General features: G+C 47.1%; 1 long non-coding RNA gene across 1 annotated transcript; it reads left to right on the forward strand.

Moving 5' to 3' along the window:
- The first annotated feature begins 517 nt into the window (after nucleotides 1–517).
- On the forward strand, nucleotides 518–5,966 carry LOC133512478 (uncharacterized). Its single transcript, XR_009798201.1, has 3 exons — nucleotides 518–624; nucleotides 2,354–2,549; nucleotides 4,317–5,966. It is a non-coding gene; the product is annotated as an uncharacterized LOC133512478 (long non-coding RNA).
- Nucleotides 5,967–15,208: the final 9,242 nt, after the last annotated feature.

Below are 15,208 nucleotides of genomic sequence, written 5' to 3' on the forward strand. Positions count from 1 at the left end.
TTCAGGGACAAGCCGAAAGAAAAAGGAAGTGAGAGAGAGAGATAGATAGATAGATAGATAGAGATAGATAGATAGATAGATAGATAGATAGATAGATAGATAGATAGATAGATAGATAGATAGATAGATAGATAGATAGATAGATAGATAGATAGATAGATAGATAGATAGATAGATAGATAGATAGATAGATATAGATAGATAGATAGATAGATAGATAGATAGTATTCCATTCTTATTCTGCTTCGTGCAAATGAGGTTTCACGATGGCGTTGTGCCACCGTTGAGTCTTTGATCCGGAAACGAAGGCATAGCGAAAGCGGAAGTTCATGCAAGTAGCGCGCTTGGCTGCTGCTCCTCCCCCTTCTCCTTCTTCATCTTTGTGAGGTCCTTTATTTTCCCCCCAGTTTGTAAACGTTGACGTCAAAAGCACGTGACGCCTGCGACGCACTCGGGCGCCTCGTCCAATCAGAAGGCGGAGGTGTGTTCCCATGGGCGTGGCCTGCCCGTGTTGCCGTGAAAATGTCGTTGCGCGGAGTTTGTTCGTCAGCCTCAACGGTTCCGGGGAGCCGGATGGGAGGTTCTGGAAGCGCTGTCGTAACTCGCGAGACGCTCTTGCGAAAGGTAAGTGGCCTCCTCTCCAATGTGGAACTTGTTCGGCGCGCAACGGAGGCGATTGTCAAAATGGGCTTTTATTTTTTTGTGTGACGTCATTGCACGTTGACTTTTATGATTGACTTCCAGCGGCTCCTTCTGTGTTATGGAAGCGGCAACCCAAATTACGCGCGGCCTCATTCGAAGTGCGTAGTTGTGTCCCACGCCCGAGAACAAGGCTCGGCTGTCCCCCTCGAAACGCGTACCAGTACTTTTTTTTTTTTTTTTTGGAGGGTGGGGGGTGGTCGTGGGGGGTGTTCCAGGTTGAGATGACGACCGGAGGTGGCGCCCGATGGATGCTCTCCGCGAGAGGATGTTGCGCACTTCTATTTACTTCACGTGTGAGAAGGTTGGTTAAGCCGCAGCACTGCGTCCCATTAAACCGACCGTGATTTATCTTCGCTTTTGCATGGTATGCATTACATTGAAAAAAAAAATGAATAAATAAACATCCAATTAAAAGTTACAAAACGATGACATATAATGTACATTTTATCTCACTCGACTCGTCATTTAATCAAACAAAAGCCATATGAACGTATGACAATTTGAAGGTATTTGCCGTTCTGTTTCATAGAGTTGAAGCGAATGTCTTACATGACTCCGATTATTGTTTTTTTTTATTATTTTTTTTTAAACAAAACATTAATGAATTATCCCAAAAGTTTTTTTTTTTAAATACATTTGCGTGTACAGATGCGGTTTTGGTCGTGAATAAAGCCCAAAATGCTGCCGTGCAAAGGGCCCGGATCACATCCATCCATCCAGAGGTTTCTGTGATACGCACTTTTTATTCCTGATGTAAACAAAGGCTTCTTGGTGCTTTACGCTTAATGAACAGCAAGTGGCGCTCTTTGCTTCACATCTACTTGAGCGCCCCGCATTTAACACTACAGCCGTGTAAATAATAATAATGAAAAAAAACTACGTGACGTCATATGTGAAACATGACTCCTCCACATGCTCAAAATAACAATGAAAGAAACCATGATGAAAAGTGAACTATGTAAGGATGTATGCTAAAATGTCGAATAATAACAGGTAGTTATGAGCTGAGAAGATGAGCAGAGCCTGTTTATTTTATTTTTGCCAGTTTTTTTCCCTTCCTTTTCTAGATGGCAGCAGTTGCTAATGTTAATGAAAGTGGAAATGCCAGAATTTTGAAGTGCGTCACAACCTGGAATTGTTTCTGCTTAAAGGTCATTTTGGCCTTTCCAGGACTTTGAAGCCACGGCGAGGAAATGTTGAAATGTACCGCGCACTGTTTGTCATGTCTTGGAATAATAATGGCTTTTCCTCAGGAATCCGAGAAAGGGGGGTGGGGTGCTGAGAAGGTGACACTTGCTTTCGTTGACAATGCGCATATTTTGAACATGAGCGGGTAACGCCGCTTTTCAAATTTAACCCGGGATCAGGTAAACGGCCACATTTGATTCGCCGACTTCTCTTTTGTTTCTTTGTGCGTGTCGACGAAGTGGACCGGGCACATTTCCAAGAGCGGAATTAAGCTCTGGGAAGTGGCATTCGGCGCAGCCGATTTGCAGATGACGTGGCTAAGACTGGTGAATGAAGGAGGCCGGATCACATTTTTCTTTATGATTTGACATCCTGGCGCTGTCATCAGGCCCCGCCCCCCTCCCCCCGGGATGGTGATTTCAAACTGATGTTTGTTCATACTGTCCTGTATTGTGTCATGTAGAGTTTGACCTATGGCTGGCGGTTTCTTGTCAGCGTGGGCTTCCGGATCTTTCGGTTTGCCGTGGCGAGCGGGACGTCGCAGGCGGCGCCGGAGGGAAATGCAGCACGCTTGGCGAAGGCGTTCGACGGAGGTCCACTGGTTTCACGTCCAAAACGACAACAACAAAAAAAGTACAAAGTCAGCTTTGCTCTCGCAGGTATGATGCTTGGAACACACACACAAAAACATGTTTCAAAACCATTTTGACATCAACACAAAGGATAAAATGCATCAGACGCATTCTCGTTAATACATCCAAACACGGCACATGTGATATTTCTTGAAAAGCCAGTGCAGTACTGTGGTTAAAAATTAATGTACATTTAAATGTACGGATGATCCAACTAGAAATATCCATCCATCAATTTTCTTTGCCGCTTATCCTCACGAGGGTCGCGGGGAGTGCTTGAGCCTATCCCAGCTTCCAATGGGCAGGAGGCATTGTACGCCCTGAACCGGTTGTCAGTCAATCGCAAGGCACGTCTAGACAAACAGCCGCACTCACAATAACGCCTAGGGGCAATTTAGAGTGTCTAATTATTGTTGCATGTTTTTGGGATATGGGAGGTAACTCCGCACAGGCGGGTCCAGGATTGAACCCGAGACCTCAGAACTGTGAGGCCAACGCTTTACCGGCTGATCCACCGTGCCGCCCCAACTAGAAATAATTTCATTAATTTTTGGGGGGTACTTGTACCGTATTTTCCGCACTATAAGGCGCACCTAAAAGCCTTTAATTTTCTCAAAAGCCGACGGTGCGCCTTATAATCCGGTGCGCCTTATACATGGGTCAATATTGAGCGTTGAGTGCAGCTCCATCGAACAGATGTCTAACGTAACCCAAAACTATAGCGTCTATTCTATGTGCCTTATAATGTGGTGCGCCTTATATATGGAAAAACATTTTAAAATGGGCCATTCGTTGGAGGTGCGCCTTATAGTGCGGAAAATACAGTAATGTTCAGGGTGCAAAGGGTAAAAACTAGAATTTTCTGGTAATTTTTTTCACCAATTAGTCTTTTAAAAACAAAGCACAGCACGAAAAGAGGTGATCTGCATTCCCACTTGTGAGTTAAGAGTAGCAGCGTCCCACGTTTAAAGAGCCACATGCGCCGTTCCGATCCAAAGCGGTGATGTCCCTTTAAAAGCCGAGCGCCGTCAGGTGATGGAAGAGGCTCGGCTTTACTTGAGAGCGAAGAGTCCGATTGTGTCTCTTGCAAAGGGAAGAAGAGCGAGGCGATGAAGGGGGAGCGGGCAGGGGGGCAAGAAGAGCGAAGTCATCGAGAGGGGAGCAGGGAAATGCGGTGTTTTGGTCCCTTTAAAGGCCCCTGCGCTCATGCTCAGCGAGCGGTTGTGCCTCAGCGTGATGGAGAGGCTAACAGTGACACAGAAACACTGAGAATTAAATGCTGCGTCATACTCGGGGAGAGGAACGGCGAGGGCGTGCGTGCACGCGCGCTCGGCGTCTGCGTGGGGTCCGATCACTTTGTGCGCTGAAAGTGTGGCGGGCTAACGGCGGCCTGGTCGTCGGAGGGCGGGGGGGCAGGTGAAAATAAAGCGGGCGGGATGCGCTGAGGGAGGGGAGGGCAAGCGAGACAAACACGGGGAGAGAGATTAGATTTTTTTTCATTTTTGATGATTAGTTGCTACGTCACTTTTTCATGTCCGGACAAAACAAAAAGCTGTGATAACTGGAGCCCACAGTCGTGGAGTTTTCCACCCGAAGTGGACGTTGTGGTTTCGGACAGCCGAGGCTTCCTCGTCTTCTCCCTCCTCGGTAGTTGTGATGCGTTCTTCCTGTCGCCCCGGCTATTAAATGTGCCTGCATGTGTGTTTGTGTTTGTGCGCGCTGTGTAGCTCCAGCTAACCAGCCAAAAGGAGTTTCAACATGGATGCTGACGGTGTCCCGCTATTGTTTTGATAGGGCGGTGAGGTGTGGTTCCAGCAGCGAGGAGGCCGACCCGAGGGCTTGACGGCACATCGTGTTCTGGAAGCTTCTTGAAGCGTGGCGGAGCACGAGTGGGGATGTTTGGTCGAGAATTGTCAGGGTGTGGGAGCGTCCGTTTCTGCCACGCCACCTCCAGGGTGAAAACAGTCACGTATGATCTCCCGAAGCCGTTTTTGTCACGTCTTGGGCGCGGGGGCGTTTCAAGCGAGAGGGGGGAAAAGTTGGCGGCTCCGTCGTGGAGAGGGGGAGAGAGAGTCAAGCACGGACGACGGGCGGTCAGGGTCCAGCCCCGCAATTAGATAACAGATTGGCGTCTGCGGTCATGTGATGTGTTTCACCCCGCGGGCCGGCCAGGATTCGGTCAAATCCTTCCCAAAGACACACTGACGACTGCGTGCGCTTAGAAGAGGCGGCGGCCGGCGGTGACGCAGCTCTTTCGGGGCTGGACTTCTCGTCACCTCGGTTGGATCGCTATCACTTCCTCCCTCTCCCCGCTCTCTTTCTCTGTCGTGGAGAGCAGGAGCAGTGGGCGGCGCCGAATGTCGCCGCTCAGGATGAGCGAGAGAGCGAGAGAAAGCACGGGAGATAAAGGAGGAAAGCGAGGGATGTTGTTTACACTGCTCTCGCGGCGACTCTCGTTTGGCTTCACTCCCGTCGGCCGGCGCCGCGCTTCAAGTCGCCGCATGACAAAAACGCTGCTCTCAATGGGTAGGAGTCGCTCTGCATGGCGCAGCGGAATTGGCCGGCAGCTCAAGTTCAGCCGCTTATTGGTCCAAAACGACTTCTTTCAAAGAGGTTTACAAGTTGGAGTGATGGCACCTTGTGGTTCCAGTTCATTTTGGTGAGGTTCTGGATAATACTGTGGAGGGTGCAATTTTTTTTTTTTTTTTTTCCTGAGTGAAAGCGTCAAACCCCGCAGAACCATAACGGCACCGCCAAAAGTCGGCCAGCATTCGAGATAGTCAGTATTGCTCTGATAAAATAACATCTGTGCTGACGTGATGCTTGCTCAGTCCCGTACGTTGCGTTGCTGATGTTGTCCCACTCGATGTAAACTCCGCCTCTGGCCTTGTTGACCCGGCAAATCCATCAAGTCCATGCAGGTGCGTGCTTTGGAGGACCACGTGTTGTTCGGAAGAAATGATTTGAAATAATCCCGGATGAAACAAATGAGCAGAAATACAGTACTGTCCAAAAAAAGTGTTGGGTCACCATAAGTCATCATAATCATGGACGGCACGGTGGATCAGCTGGTTAAGCGTTGGCCTCACAGTTCTGAGGACCCGGGTTCGGTGGAGTTTGCATGTTCTCCCCGTCCCTGCATGGGTTTCCTCAGGGCACTCCGGTTTCCTCCTGCGTCCCAAAAACATGCACCATTAATTGGACACTAAATTGCCCCGAGGTGTGATTGTGAGTGCGGCTGTGTGCCCTGCGATTGGCTGGCGACCAGTTCAGGGTGTACCCCGCCTCCTGCCCGTGGACAGCTGGGATAGGCTCCAGCACGCCTCGCGACCCCTGTGAGGATAAGCGGCAAAGAAAATGGTGGATGGATCATAATCGTGTACAGTCTAAGTACAAGGCCACTAATTAGACTTTAGCAAACTTTAAAACCCTACCATGCAAAACAAAAGCCAAATATCACCAATATCCAGAAATGCTGGCTGACTTCTCTGGACCCGAACTCATCTGAGATGGACTGATACAAAGTAGAAAACATTATAATTTAAAAAAATTGGAAACAATTCATATACCATATTTTTTCGCACTATAAGGCGCACCGCATTATAAGGCGCACCTTCAATGACTGGCCTATTTTAAAACATTTTCATATATACGGCACACCCCATTATAAGGCGCATAGAATAGAGGCTACAGCAGAGGTTGGGGTTATGTTATGGATCCATTGGATGGTCTGCGCTAAAGGCTCAATATCGATCCATATATAAGGCGCACCTGATTATAAGGCGCACCCTCGGCTTTTGAGGAAGTTAAAGGCTCTGAGGTGCGCCTTATAGTGCGGAAAATAAGGTAGTTTTGAATTAGGGTGTGTTTGTCCATCAGTTTCTCAGCGAAGAGGCTACTTCCTGGTTCATTGAGAGTGAAGGACAAACAGGGCTGCCAATGTGATTCTGCGACGTGGCTGCTAACCGTATTCTATATTTGCACCCTTAATCCACTTTTATTCGGAACGTCACGTCATCCAACCCGTGAAACAGGTTTAGCGCATTTGTCTACGCTCCAATGACAAGCCGATGACATGATGATTTGAATCATCCGTCCGTCCATTGACTGTGCCGCTTAACCTCACAAGGGTCACGGAAGCGCTGGAGCCTGTTACCAGCTATCTTCGGGCAGTTAGATACAGTAACATGTATGTATATATTTATGTAATTATGAAACAACACCAGTTCCAACGACGTTGGGATATCGTGTTAAAAAAGGTACTGTGATTGGCAGGCAACCAGTTCAGGCTGTTCCCTGAAGATAGCTTGGATAGGTGTGACCCTTGTGAGGATATGCAGCTTAGAAAAGGGGAATACAATGATTTGAAAATCTTTTCACATATGTTCATTAGAATATGCTACAAAGATGACGCTCACACTGGTGCATTTATCGTATTTTGAAAATATTCTCTTGTTTTGAATCTTGTGCATGAACACATTGCTTAAAAGATGGGACCAGGAAAAGAAAATGGAGGTTTTGAGGATTGCTGAAAACAAACAAATCCCCGTTTGGAACATTCCACAGATGAACAGGTTAATTTGAAACTGCTGAGTGGCCTCAGTGAGGTTTAACACTCTGTGAATAACTGAGTCCAACAGTCCAAAAACCAGCATCGTAGGATTTTCCCATGAAGGCTCAGGAATCCTTCATAGAACCATTGTCAATGAACACAGTCGGTCGCTATGTCTCCAAATCCAAGTTAAAACCCTACCATGCAAAACAAAAGCCAAATATCACCAACATCCAGAAATGCTGGCTGACCTCTCTGGACCCGAACTCATCTGAGATGGACTGATCCAAAGTAGAAAATTGGGCTGCTGTTCGTCCCCAGTTCCATTTTTTTTTTTCCTCGGGGGGTCCTTGACGTCATGTCCTCAGGCCAAAGAGCAAAAGAACTGTTGTTATGACGTGGCGGGTTGATCAGCTGGTAAAGCATTGGACTCACAGTTCTGAAGTCCCTGGTTCAATCCTGGAGCCGCCCATGCGGAGTTTGCATGTTCTCATTGTGCCTGCATGGGTTTTCTCCGGGCACTCCGGTTTCCTCCCACATCCCAAAAACATGCAACATTAATTGGACACTCTAAATTGCCCCGAGGTGTGATTGTGAGTGCGGCTGCTTGTCTCTATGTGCCCTGCGATTGGCTGGCAACCAGTTCAGGATGTATCCCACCTCCTGCCCGTTGACAGCTGGGATAGGCTCCAGCACTCCCCACGACCCACATGAGGATAAGCGGCAAAGAAAATTGATGGATGGAATTGGGGTTTCAGTGATATGATGGATGGAAACACGAAAGAAGCATAAACATTGGATATGGTCCTCTTTGGAAGAAGACATCATGTAGTACACAAAAGACAGTTTGGACAAATACCAGAATTCCCGGCCGAGAGAGCGCACCTGCTCACAAGCCTCACCCAGTACATTTGTAAAGGAAAAACCATTTGGTACATACATACGCCGCAGCTGTGCCGACATTGAAACCCACATTGAAACACGAGATATTTACAAAGACGGTACACAGAGAGTTTTCACGCTAATGCTAGCACCGTGCTAACGCTAGCGCCGCGCTCACAGCGCCGGATTTAAAAAGAAACCTACCGGTAAAAATCCCCGAGACAGGGCAGTAACACGCTAGCACAGCGCTAACAGGGCCGGACCGGTAAAAGTCACTTCCTCAGCACATATATTCCACCGGTCTCTCTCTTAACGTTTCCGCTCGAGTGCCCCCTTGTGGCTGTTAGAAAAAATGTACAAATTAGATGCATCGCCGCATAAACAACAGGGTTGAAAGCCTGTGAAAAAGGTCGTGGTTTATCGGACGGAAATTACGTTATTTAATATTCTTGCAGATGCTTTGTTATGACTTCTTCCCATTGGGCTCCACCAGTCCAGAAGGAAGTGCTTCGATCAGGAAGTTAATTCTGCTTGCACATAACGTCAATCAGATCTTCCCCAATATTTAAATACAATACCATCCCTCGACTAAGTACTATTAATATTTTTTTGTAATCCGTGCGACTATATGAGTCATGCTATCTAAATTTTAGGGTACAGTCATGATATAAAGAGAGCAAGTGGCGTGGCCTCACTCTTTTCTCAGTACTGTATATTTTTACATCCATAACCCTTTTATGTGTGACGTACAGCTCGAGTACATACTTCCTGTTTCACTGCATAGTCATTTGCATCATCGTCCTCATTTTATGAAGGCTTATGCCAGAGATATGTATTTACGTAATAACCCGATCTGCATTCCGGGAGCCATAATTCCATCCGTCCATCCATTTTCCGAGCCACTTATCCTCACGAGGGTCACGGGAGTGCTGGATCTTACCCTAGCAAACATCGGTCAGGAGGCGGGGTGCACCCTGAACTGGTTTCCAGCCCACCGCAGGGTACATGGCGGCAAACAGCCGCACTCACAATCACATCTAGGGGCAATTTAGAGTCTCAAATTAATGCACCATATCCATCCATCCATTTTCTTTGCCGCTTATCCTCACGAGGCTCACGGGGAGTGCTGGAGCCTATCGCCGCTATCAACGGGCAGGAGGCGGAGTACACCCTGAACCGGTTGCCAGCCAATCGCAGGGGACGTAGAGACGGACAACAGTCGCACTCACAATCACACCTCGGGGCAATTTAGAGTGTCCAATTAATGTTGCATGTTTTTGGGATGTGGGAGGAAACCGGAGTGCCCCAGGGAAACCCACGCAGGTGGGTCCGGGATTGAACCCTGGACCTCAGAACTGTGAGGCCAACGCTTTTACCATCTGATCCACCGTCATGCACCGTATATTTCATAAAATGACAAATCTGACGTACTGTTTTCTTCGCTTAAAAAGCAAAACAAAACTAACGTCAGTGACCTCGGTGACCCCGTCCAGGTCCACATGACACGAGTCTGAGCAGGTGCTTTGACAGCACTTGAAGCAGTTCTGAGTGTACTCGGTTTTTCTTTAATCCAGATTAGTTGCATTTTGTAGTTAATGTTTGGATTATGTTAGAATTATTCCGAATTTTGATGTACTAGTTAAAAGAATGGATCTGTTCACATTTCGAGCTTTCTGACTGTGTCCCGATCGGCCGCGCTGCGAAGGCCCGCTGTCTCTTTAAATGTTTTATAAGCGTTACACAACAGGTCCAGTGGCACACAAACATCAAGCGGGGAGAAGGGAACATGGGAGTCCTGCACAGGCAGCCGGGCGAAGGAGCCGGACACCTTACGCGCGTTCGAATCCGTGTGGTAATTGTGTAAAGACACACTAAATGTACACAACCTGGCCCACGACTCGGATCCAAAAAGGGGATCGGTCCGCTCCATCCGATGCTCGATGGCTACTTTATCTTTTCTTATCTTATTGTGAAAATAAAGAGCAAGTCGGCTCGCTTCCTGCGGTTCGGCTTTGATCAGTTTTAGAACCGGAGGTATTTGTGGGAGTCATCCCGCCGCCGCGCGCACAGTCGGCAGACTGCTTGTGGGCGTGTGGTTTCTGGAGGGATTGTCTGTGGTTCTTTCAGAACGAGGTGAGTTGATTTGCACTTGGCAGCCGCTCAGCGCGCCGACGCGAACGCTACCTGGGCCTGCCCCGCCTCACCCCCCCCACCCCCCCGCTTTTCTGCGTCAGGCCTTCCTGTCGTTGCCAGCCATTGATTTCCGCTTCCCCCGTGATCACAGAAACGGGAAGGCTCCCGTCATCGATATGTGACAATCCGCGGAGTAGCGACGACGGCGAGGCGGCGCTCCGGTCCGACGAGGGCCGACGGGGTCTTACGTTCTTTGGCTTTTGTTTGGGCTTTCTCACTTTGGATCAAGTATCAGAACGTAAGATGTGGGCGTGTTACATTAGTGGGAGGAATTCTGATGCTTTCTCAGCAGTTCTTCGTGACATCTCTCTGAACCACGTCCCCTTGTGAATATTGGGCCCCTCCCTTTTCGCGGTGCTTTGTATTCTACGCACGCAAAATTCATGATATTAAGTATGCACACTGTACCTGCACGGTCTAGTCTAATACATGTTTTGGGCTGGAATTGTACTAGCCCGGCCTCGCCCAGTCTCGAGTTTGCATGCTGTCCCCGTACCTGATTGGGTTTTCTCTGGGCACTCCGGTTTCCTCCCACATACCAAAAACATGCAACATCAATTTGACACGCTAAATTGCCCCTAGGTGTGATTCTGAGCGCCGATGTTTGTCTCCATGTGCCCAGAGATTGGCTGGCAACCAGTTCAGGGTGTTCCCCGTCTCCTGCCCGATGACAGCTGGGATTGGCTCCGGCACTCGCTTGTGAGGATAAGCGTCTCGGAAAATGGATGGACGGACGGATGTATCTTTGTTCCTCTATTTATCCTGGTGGGGTGGAGCGACAGACAGAATCAGTAAATTCTCTTCTTTAGGAATGCAGGAAGTGCATCCAGTAATTAATGTATCAACTATTTATGAGATTATTGGCTGTCAGGATGCCGTGAGATTTTTCTGTTGTAAAATATTTGCCTTGATTCCATAAAGGTTGGAAATCATTGGTGATGGTAAAATGGAAAGCCATACAGAGATACCGTTTATGGATCCTGAGTTGGATCATAGTCATAACTGCTTGTGTCCTCGTGTAGATCTTAAGGCCAAAGGGGTTGTCGTAGCTCACAAGACTCGTCTAAGTTGCACTTCCTGGTACTTGCTTGGGGGGAAGGTAGTTGGTATGCACTTTCGGCTTGTTGTCTTATATGTTTGGCCAAGATTATGAAACACTCTTTCGCTGTTAAACTACTCAAAGCGACCTGGCTCTGTGTGGAAAAAGTAATGGACCCCGTAGTCTCATCGGGAGTGGACCACCTTTAGAAATGGGAACTCATTTTCTTGAACCGGCAATGTCTTCCACATCTCTGTGGGGATATTTTGGCTCAGTTTTTCTTGCAGATTTGTTTTAACTCAACAGCAATGAAGAGTTTTCAAGCATGACCACATCTTTTTAAGGTCATGTCAGAGCATTTTAATCAGATTCAAATCCGAATTTTGACAAACCCGCAGTTTTCTTTTTTTTTTTTTTTTTTTTTTAACCATTCAGAAGTTGACTTGCTGGTTGTGTTTTGGGTTGTTGTCCTGAACCTTAAGGTCACAAACTAAATGCCTGAATATTCTCCTTTCTGGTGAAGACCAGAATTAATGGACCCATCAATCGCAGCAAGTCGTCCAGGTCCCGAAGGAACTGTGCAGAACCACGAACTGGACAGTTCTGGGTGTCATAAAAGATGTTTTGCCTCTGATCTGAGCAGGTTTCATCAGTTTAAGCAAAACAAGGCTTAGTTAGGAGGGACGTTGGAGGCACACCTAAAAACCACAGATGGGAAAATTCTTTTGGGAAGCAAAAAAAAGTTTGTAAGTAAATTTGTTAGGATGTCTGGCAGAGGTGCCACTACCCATCCACAAGAGTTAATTCATTTGTGAAGTGATAGTGACACTACTGAACTGAGACCGGGTTTTTGTGTTACTTTGCCGTGAAAAAAGTATTTGTTCCCCCCCCCCCACATCTACCACACAAACTGGTTTCAAATCATCATACCAATGTTAACACCCAGAGACAACCCAAGGAAATACAAAATACAGTTTTCAAATGACAATTCCATTTATCAAGACACACAAAAAACAAAACAAACCTTTCAGAGCCTCTGTGAAAAAGTAAATGCCCCCTCTGTTAAATAAAATCAATATGACTTAACTACAAATTTGGGAAAGATGAGTTGAATTTCACAAGCCACACTCATACTTGTGGAATCAAGAAAATCACTTAAATCGAATCTGTCAGAGAATGTGAAGTAAGCTACACGATCTCAAGAATCAATGCACCAAAAAAATTCAAGAAAAAATGATTAAAAAAAGTAATTGAAGTCCAACAGTCTGGAAAAGGTTATGAAGGCTTTGGGGCTCCAGTGAACCACTGTCAGAACCATTATCCCCGAATGGAGAAAACTGGGAACAGTGGCAAACCTTCCCAGGAGCGGACAACCAACCAGGAGTGTGACAGCGACTCATCCAGGAGGTCACAAAAGAAACTTGAACAATATCTGAAGACCTACACGCCTCGCTGGCCTCAGTTGTGGTCAGTGTTCATGACTCTACCATAAGAAAGACACTTGCTAAAAAAGCCGAGATCCCAGGTGAAAACCCCTGCTTTCAGCAAAGACTACAAAGGCTCGTCTCGCATTTGCCCAAAAACATCTTAATGATCATCAAGACTTTTGGAGAAACATTCTGTGGACTGACAAATGTGAAATGTAACTTTTTGGAAGGTGTGTGGCCCATTACATCTGGCGTAAAAATGGCAGCGCATTTGATATAAAGAACATTATGCCAACAGTGAAGCATAGTGGTGGCAGGCAGTGTGATGGTCTGGGGCCGCTTTGCTACTTCAGAACCAGGAAAACTTACTGTGATTGATGGATCAATGAATTCTGCTGTGTACCAGAAAATCCTGAAGGAGAACGTCCGGCCATCAGTTTGTGCTGTCAAACTCAAGCGCTCTTGGATCAGGACAAGGATCTGAAACACACCAGCGATCCCACCTATGAATGGCTCAACAACAAAAAAATTAAAGGAATACTCCACTGAACAAAGAAGTCTTAATCCGATGGGTCATGTCATCTATACTGTACCTTGAAAATTTGAGGCAAGTCCGATCATTTAACGGTGTTTTCAGAAGATTTTTTAATCAGCAATTCAGAATTTTCGTGGGCGCCGCCATTTTGGCGAGTCACGTGACCTACTTGCGCTGATGAAACGTATGCATAAACAAAGAAATGTTTGTAGTGTAATCAGACGCAGTGCCACCAACACTTTTAGAGTACAATAAGTCCCTGAATTCATTTAAAGAACACTGTTATGATGTTGCTAAACAATGATGACAAAAGTATTTCTTACCATGAATGCGACTTCTTGTGCTTCATCCGTCGCGCCAACGTTGAGACTTCCATCTGTTAATCGTGAACGTAATTCGGTTTGATGATAAGATGGTGAACGGTTCTAGCCGACAAAGGCATGTCTTTTATGGGTTTGAGTAGCTTCTCTTTATGCGAAGTTGGCAAAATGTTGACTGGCAGCGTCGAGTACGAACGCTTTGGCATACTTCCCCTCTGATTACAGCAGAACTCTCCCTCTCCACAAAGGCTGTCCATTCTTGTTGAAAACTTCAGTCCTCCGCTTTTCCCCCCGACTAAACTTTCATCATCTCATTTAATATTATTTCAGTGGCTTGTGTGATCAGTAGTAAACATCACCAACTTCACTTCACGTACATGTTTTAAAACGTGGGACAATAATGGAGTGAAGGAAACCAGCATTAATACCAGTAGACTCCACACATGAAAGGCTTAAATACAAATTAGACCAAGAACCTACATGCTCACAAGAAGCCCTTCATGAAAATATGTAACACTAGAGTATTATTGGGAGAGACTACAGAATCTCGTGATCTCCGGCTCTCGCTGGAGCGATTCGCAGCAGAGCGTGAAGCGGCTGGGATGAGAATCCGCACCTCCAAATGGGGGGCGTGCCCTCTCCAGGTCGGGGATGAGATCCTTCCCCAAGTGGAGGAGTTGAAGTATCTAGGGGTCTTTTTCACAAGTAAGGGAAGAATGGAAAGGGAGATCGACAGACAGATCGGTGCAGCGTCTGCAGTGATGCGGACTTTGTGTCGGTCTGTTGTGGTAAAGAGGGAGCTAAGTTGAAAGGTGAAGATCTTAATTTACCAGTCGATCTACGTTCCTACCCTCACCTATGGGCAAGAATTGTGGGTCGTGATCGAAAGAACAAGATCCCGGATACAAGCGGGAAAAATGAGTTTCCTCCGCAGGGTCTCCCTTAGAGATAGGGTGAGAAGCTCCATCATCCGGGAGAGGCTCGGTGTCGAGCTGCTGCTCCTCCGCATTGAGAGGAGCCAGATGAGGTGGCTGGGGGATCTGATCCAGATTGCTCTCGGACGCCTCCCACCGGAAAGAGACCCCAGGGACGACCCAGGACTGGAGAGGCTACGTCTCTAGGCTGCGTTGGGAAGGCCTCTGGATCCCTCCGGAAGAGCTGGAAGAAGTGGCTGGGGAAAGACAAGTCTGGGTATCCGCGCTGAAGCTACTTCCCCCGCGACCCGACCCCGGGAAAGCGGTGGATAATGGATCGATGGAACTACAGAATATTGTATTTTTAACATTTATTTTGTTTTATACTATCTTTCAAGGCCTGACTGTCTTCTTGTGAAGAAAATTGCTTTCCTTGTCATCAAAAGGTGCCAGTTTTCCTGTATTCATCTTTTTTTTTTTTTTTAAATCTCCTTTCAGGACTCTCAATAGTCAAGGGTCTTTCTCGCCATAGCTGGATGTTGTTTCCTGACAGACATGCCCCCCTTGGAAGCTGGCTTCAGATGGTGGCTTAGAGTATCATCATCCATCTAGCACCATTTGAAATCAGTGTTCTTGGGGCGGGAGGTGAGAGGCACCTGCCAGTCTAAGTTCCACTCGGTCAGTTTCAAGTGGCCGGAGATGTTTTGGCAGCCTGAGCCCTTTGTCCTTTCTCCAAGGTTGACCGATTTCTTCTGGCGCTCAGAGTCTGCTTTTTTTTTTCTAGCACCATTTGAAATCGGTTACAGTGAAGGACAGATTTCGTC

Source organism: Syngnathoides biaculeatus, chromosome 2 (assembly GCF_019802595.1).
Source record: "Syngnathoides biaculeatus isolate LvHL_M chromosome 2, ASM1980259v1, whole genome shotgun sequence".
Taxonomy (NCBI): Eukaryota; Metazoa; Chordata; class Actinopteri; order Syngnathiformes; family Syngnathidae; genus Syngnathoides; species Syngnathoides biaculeatus.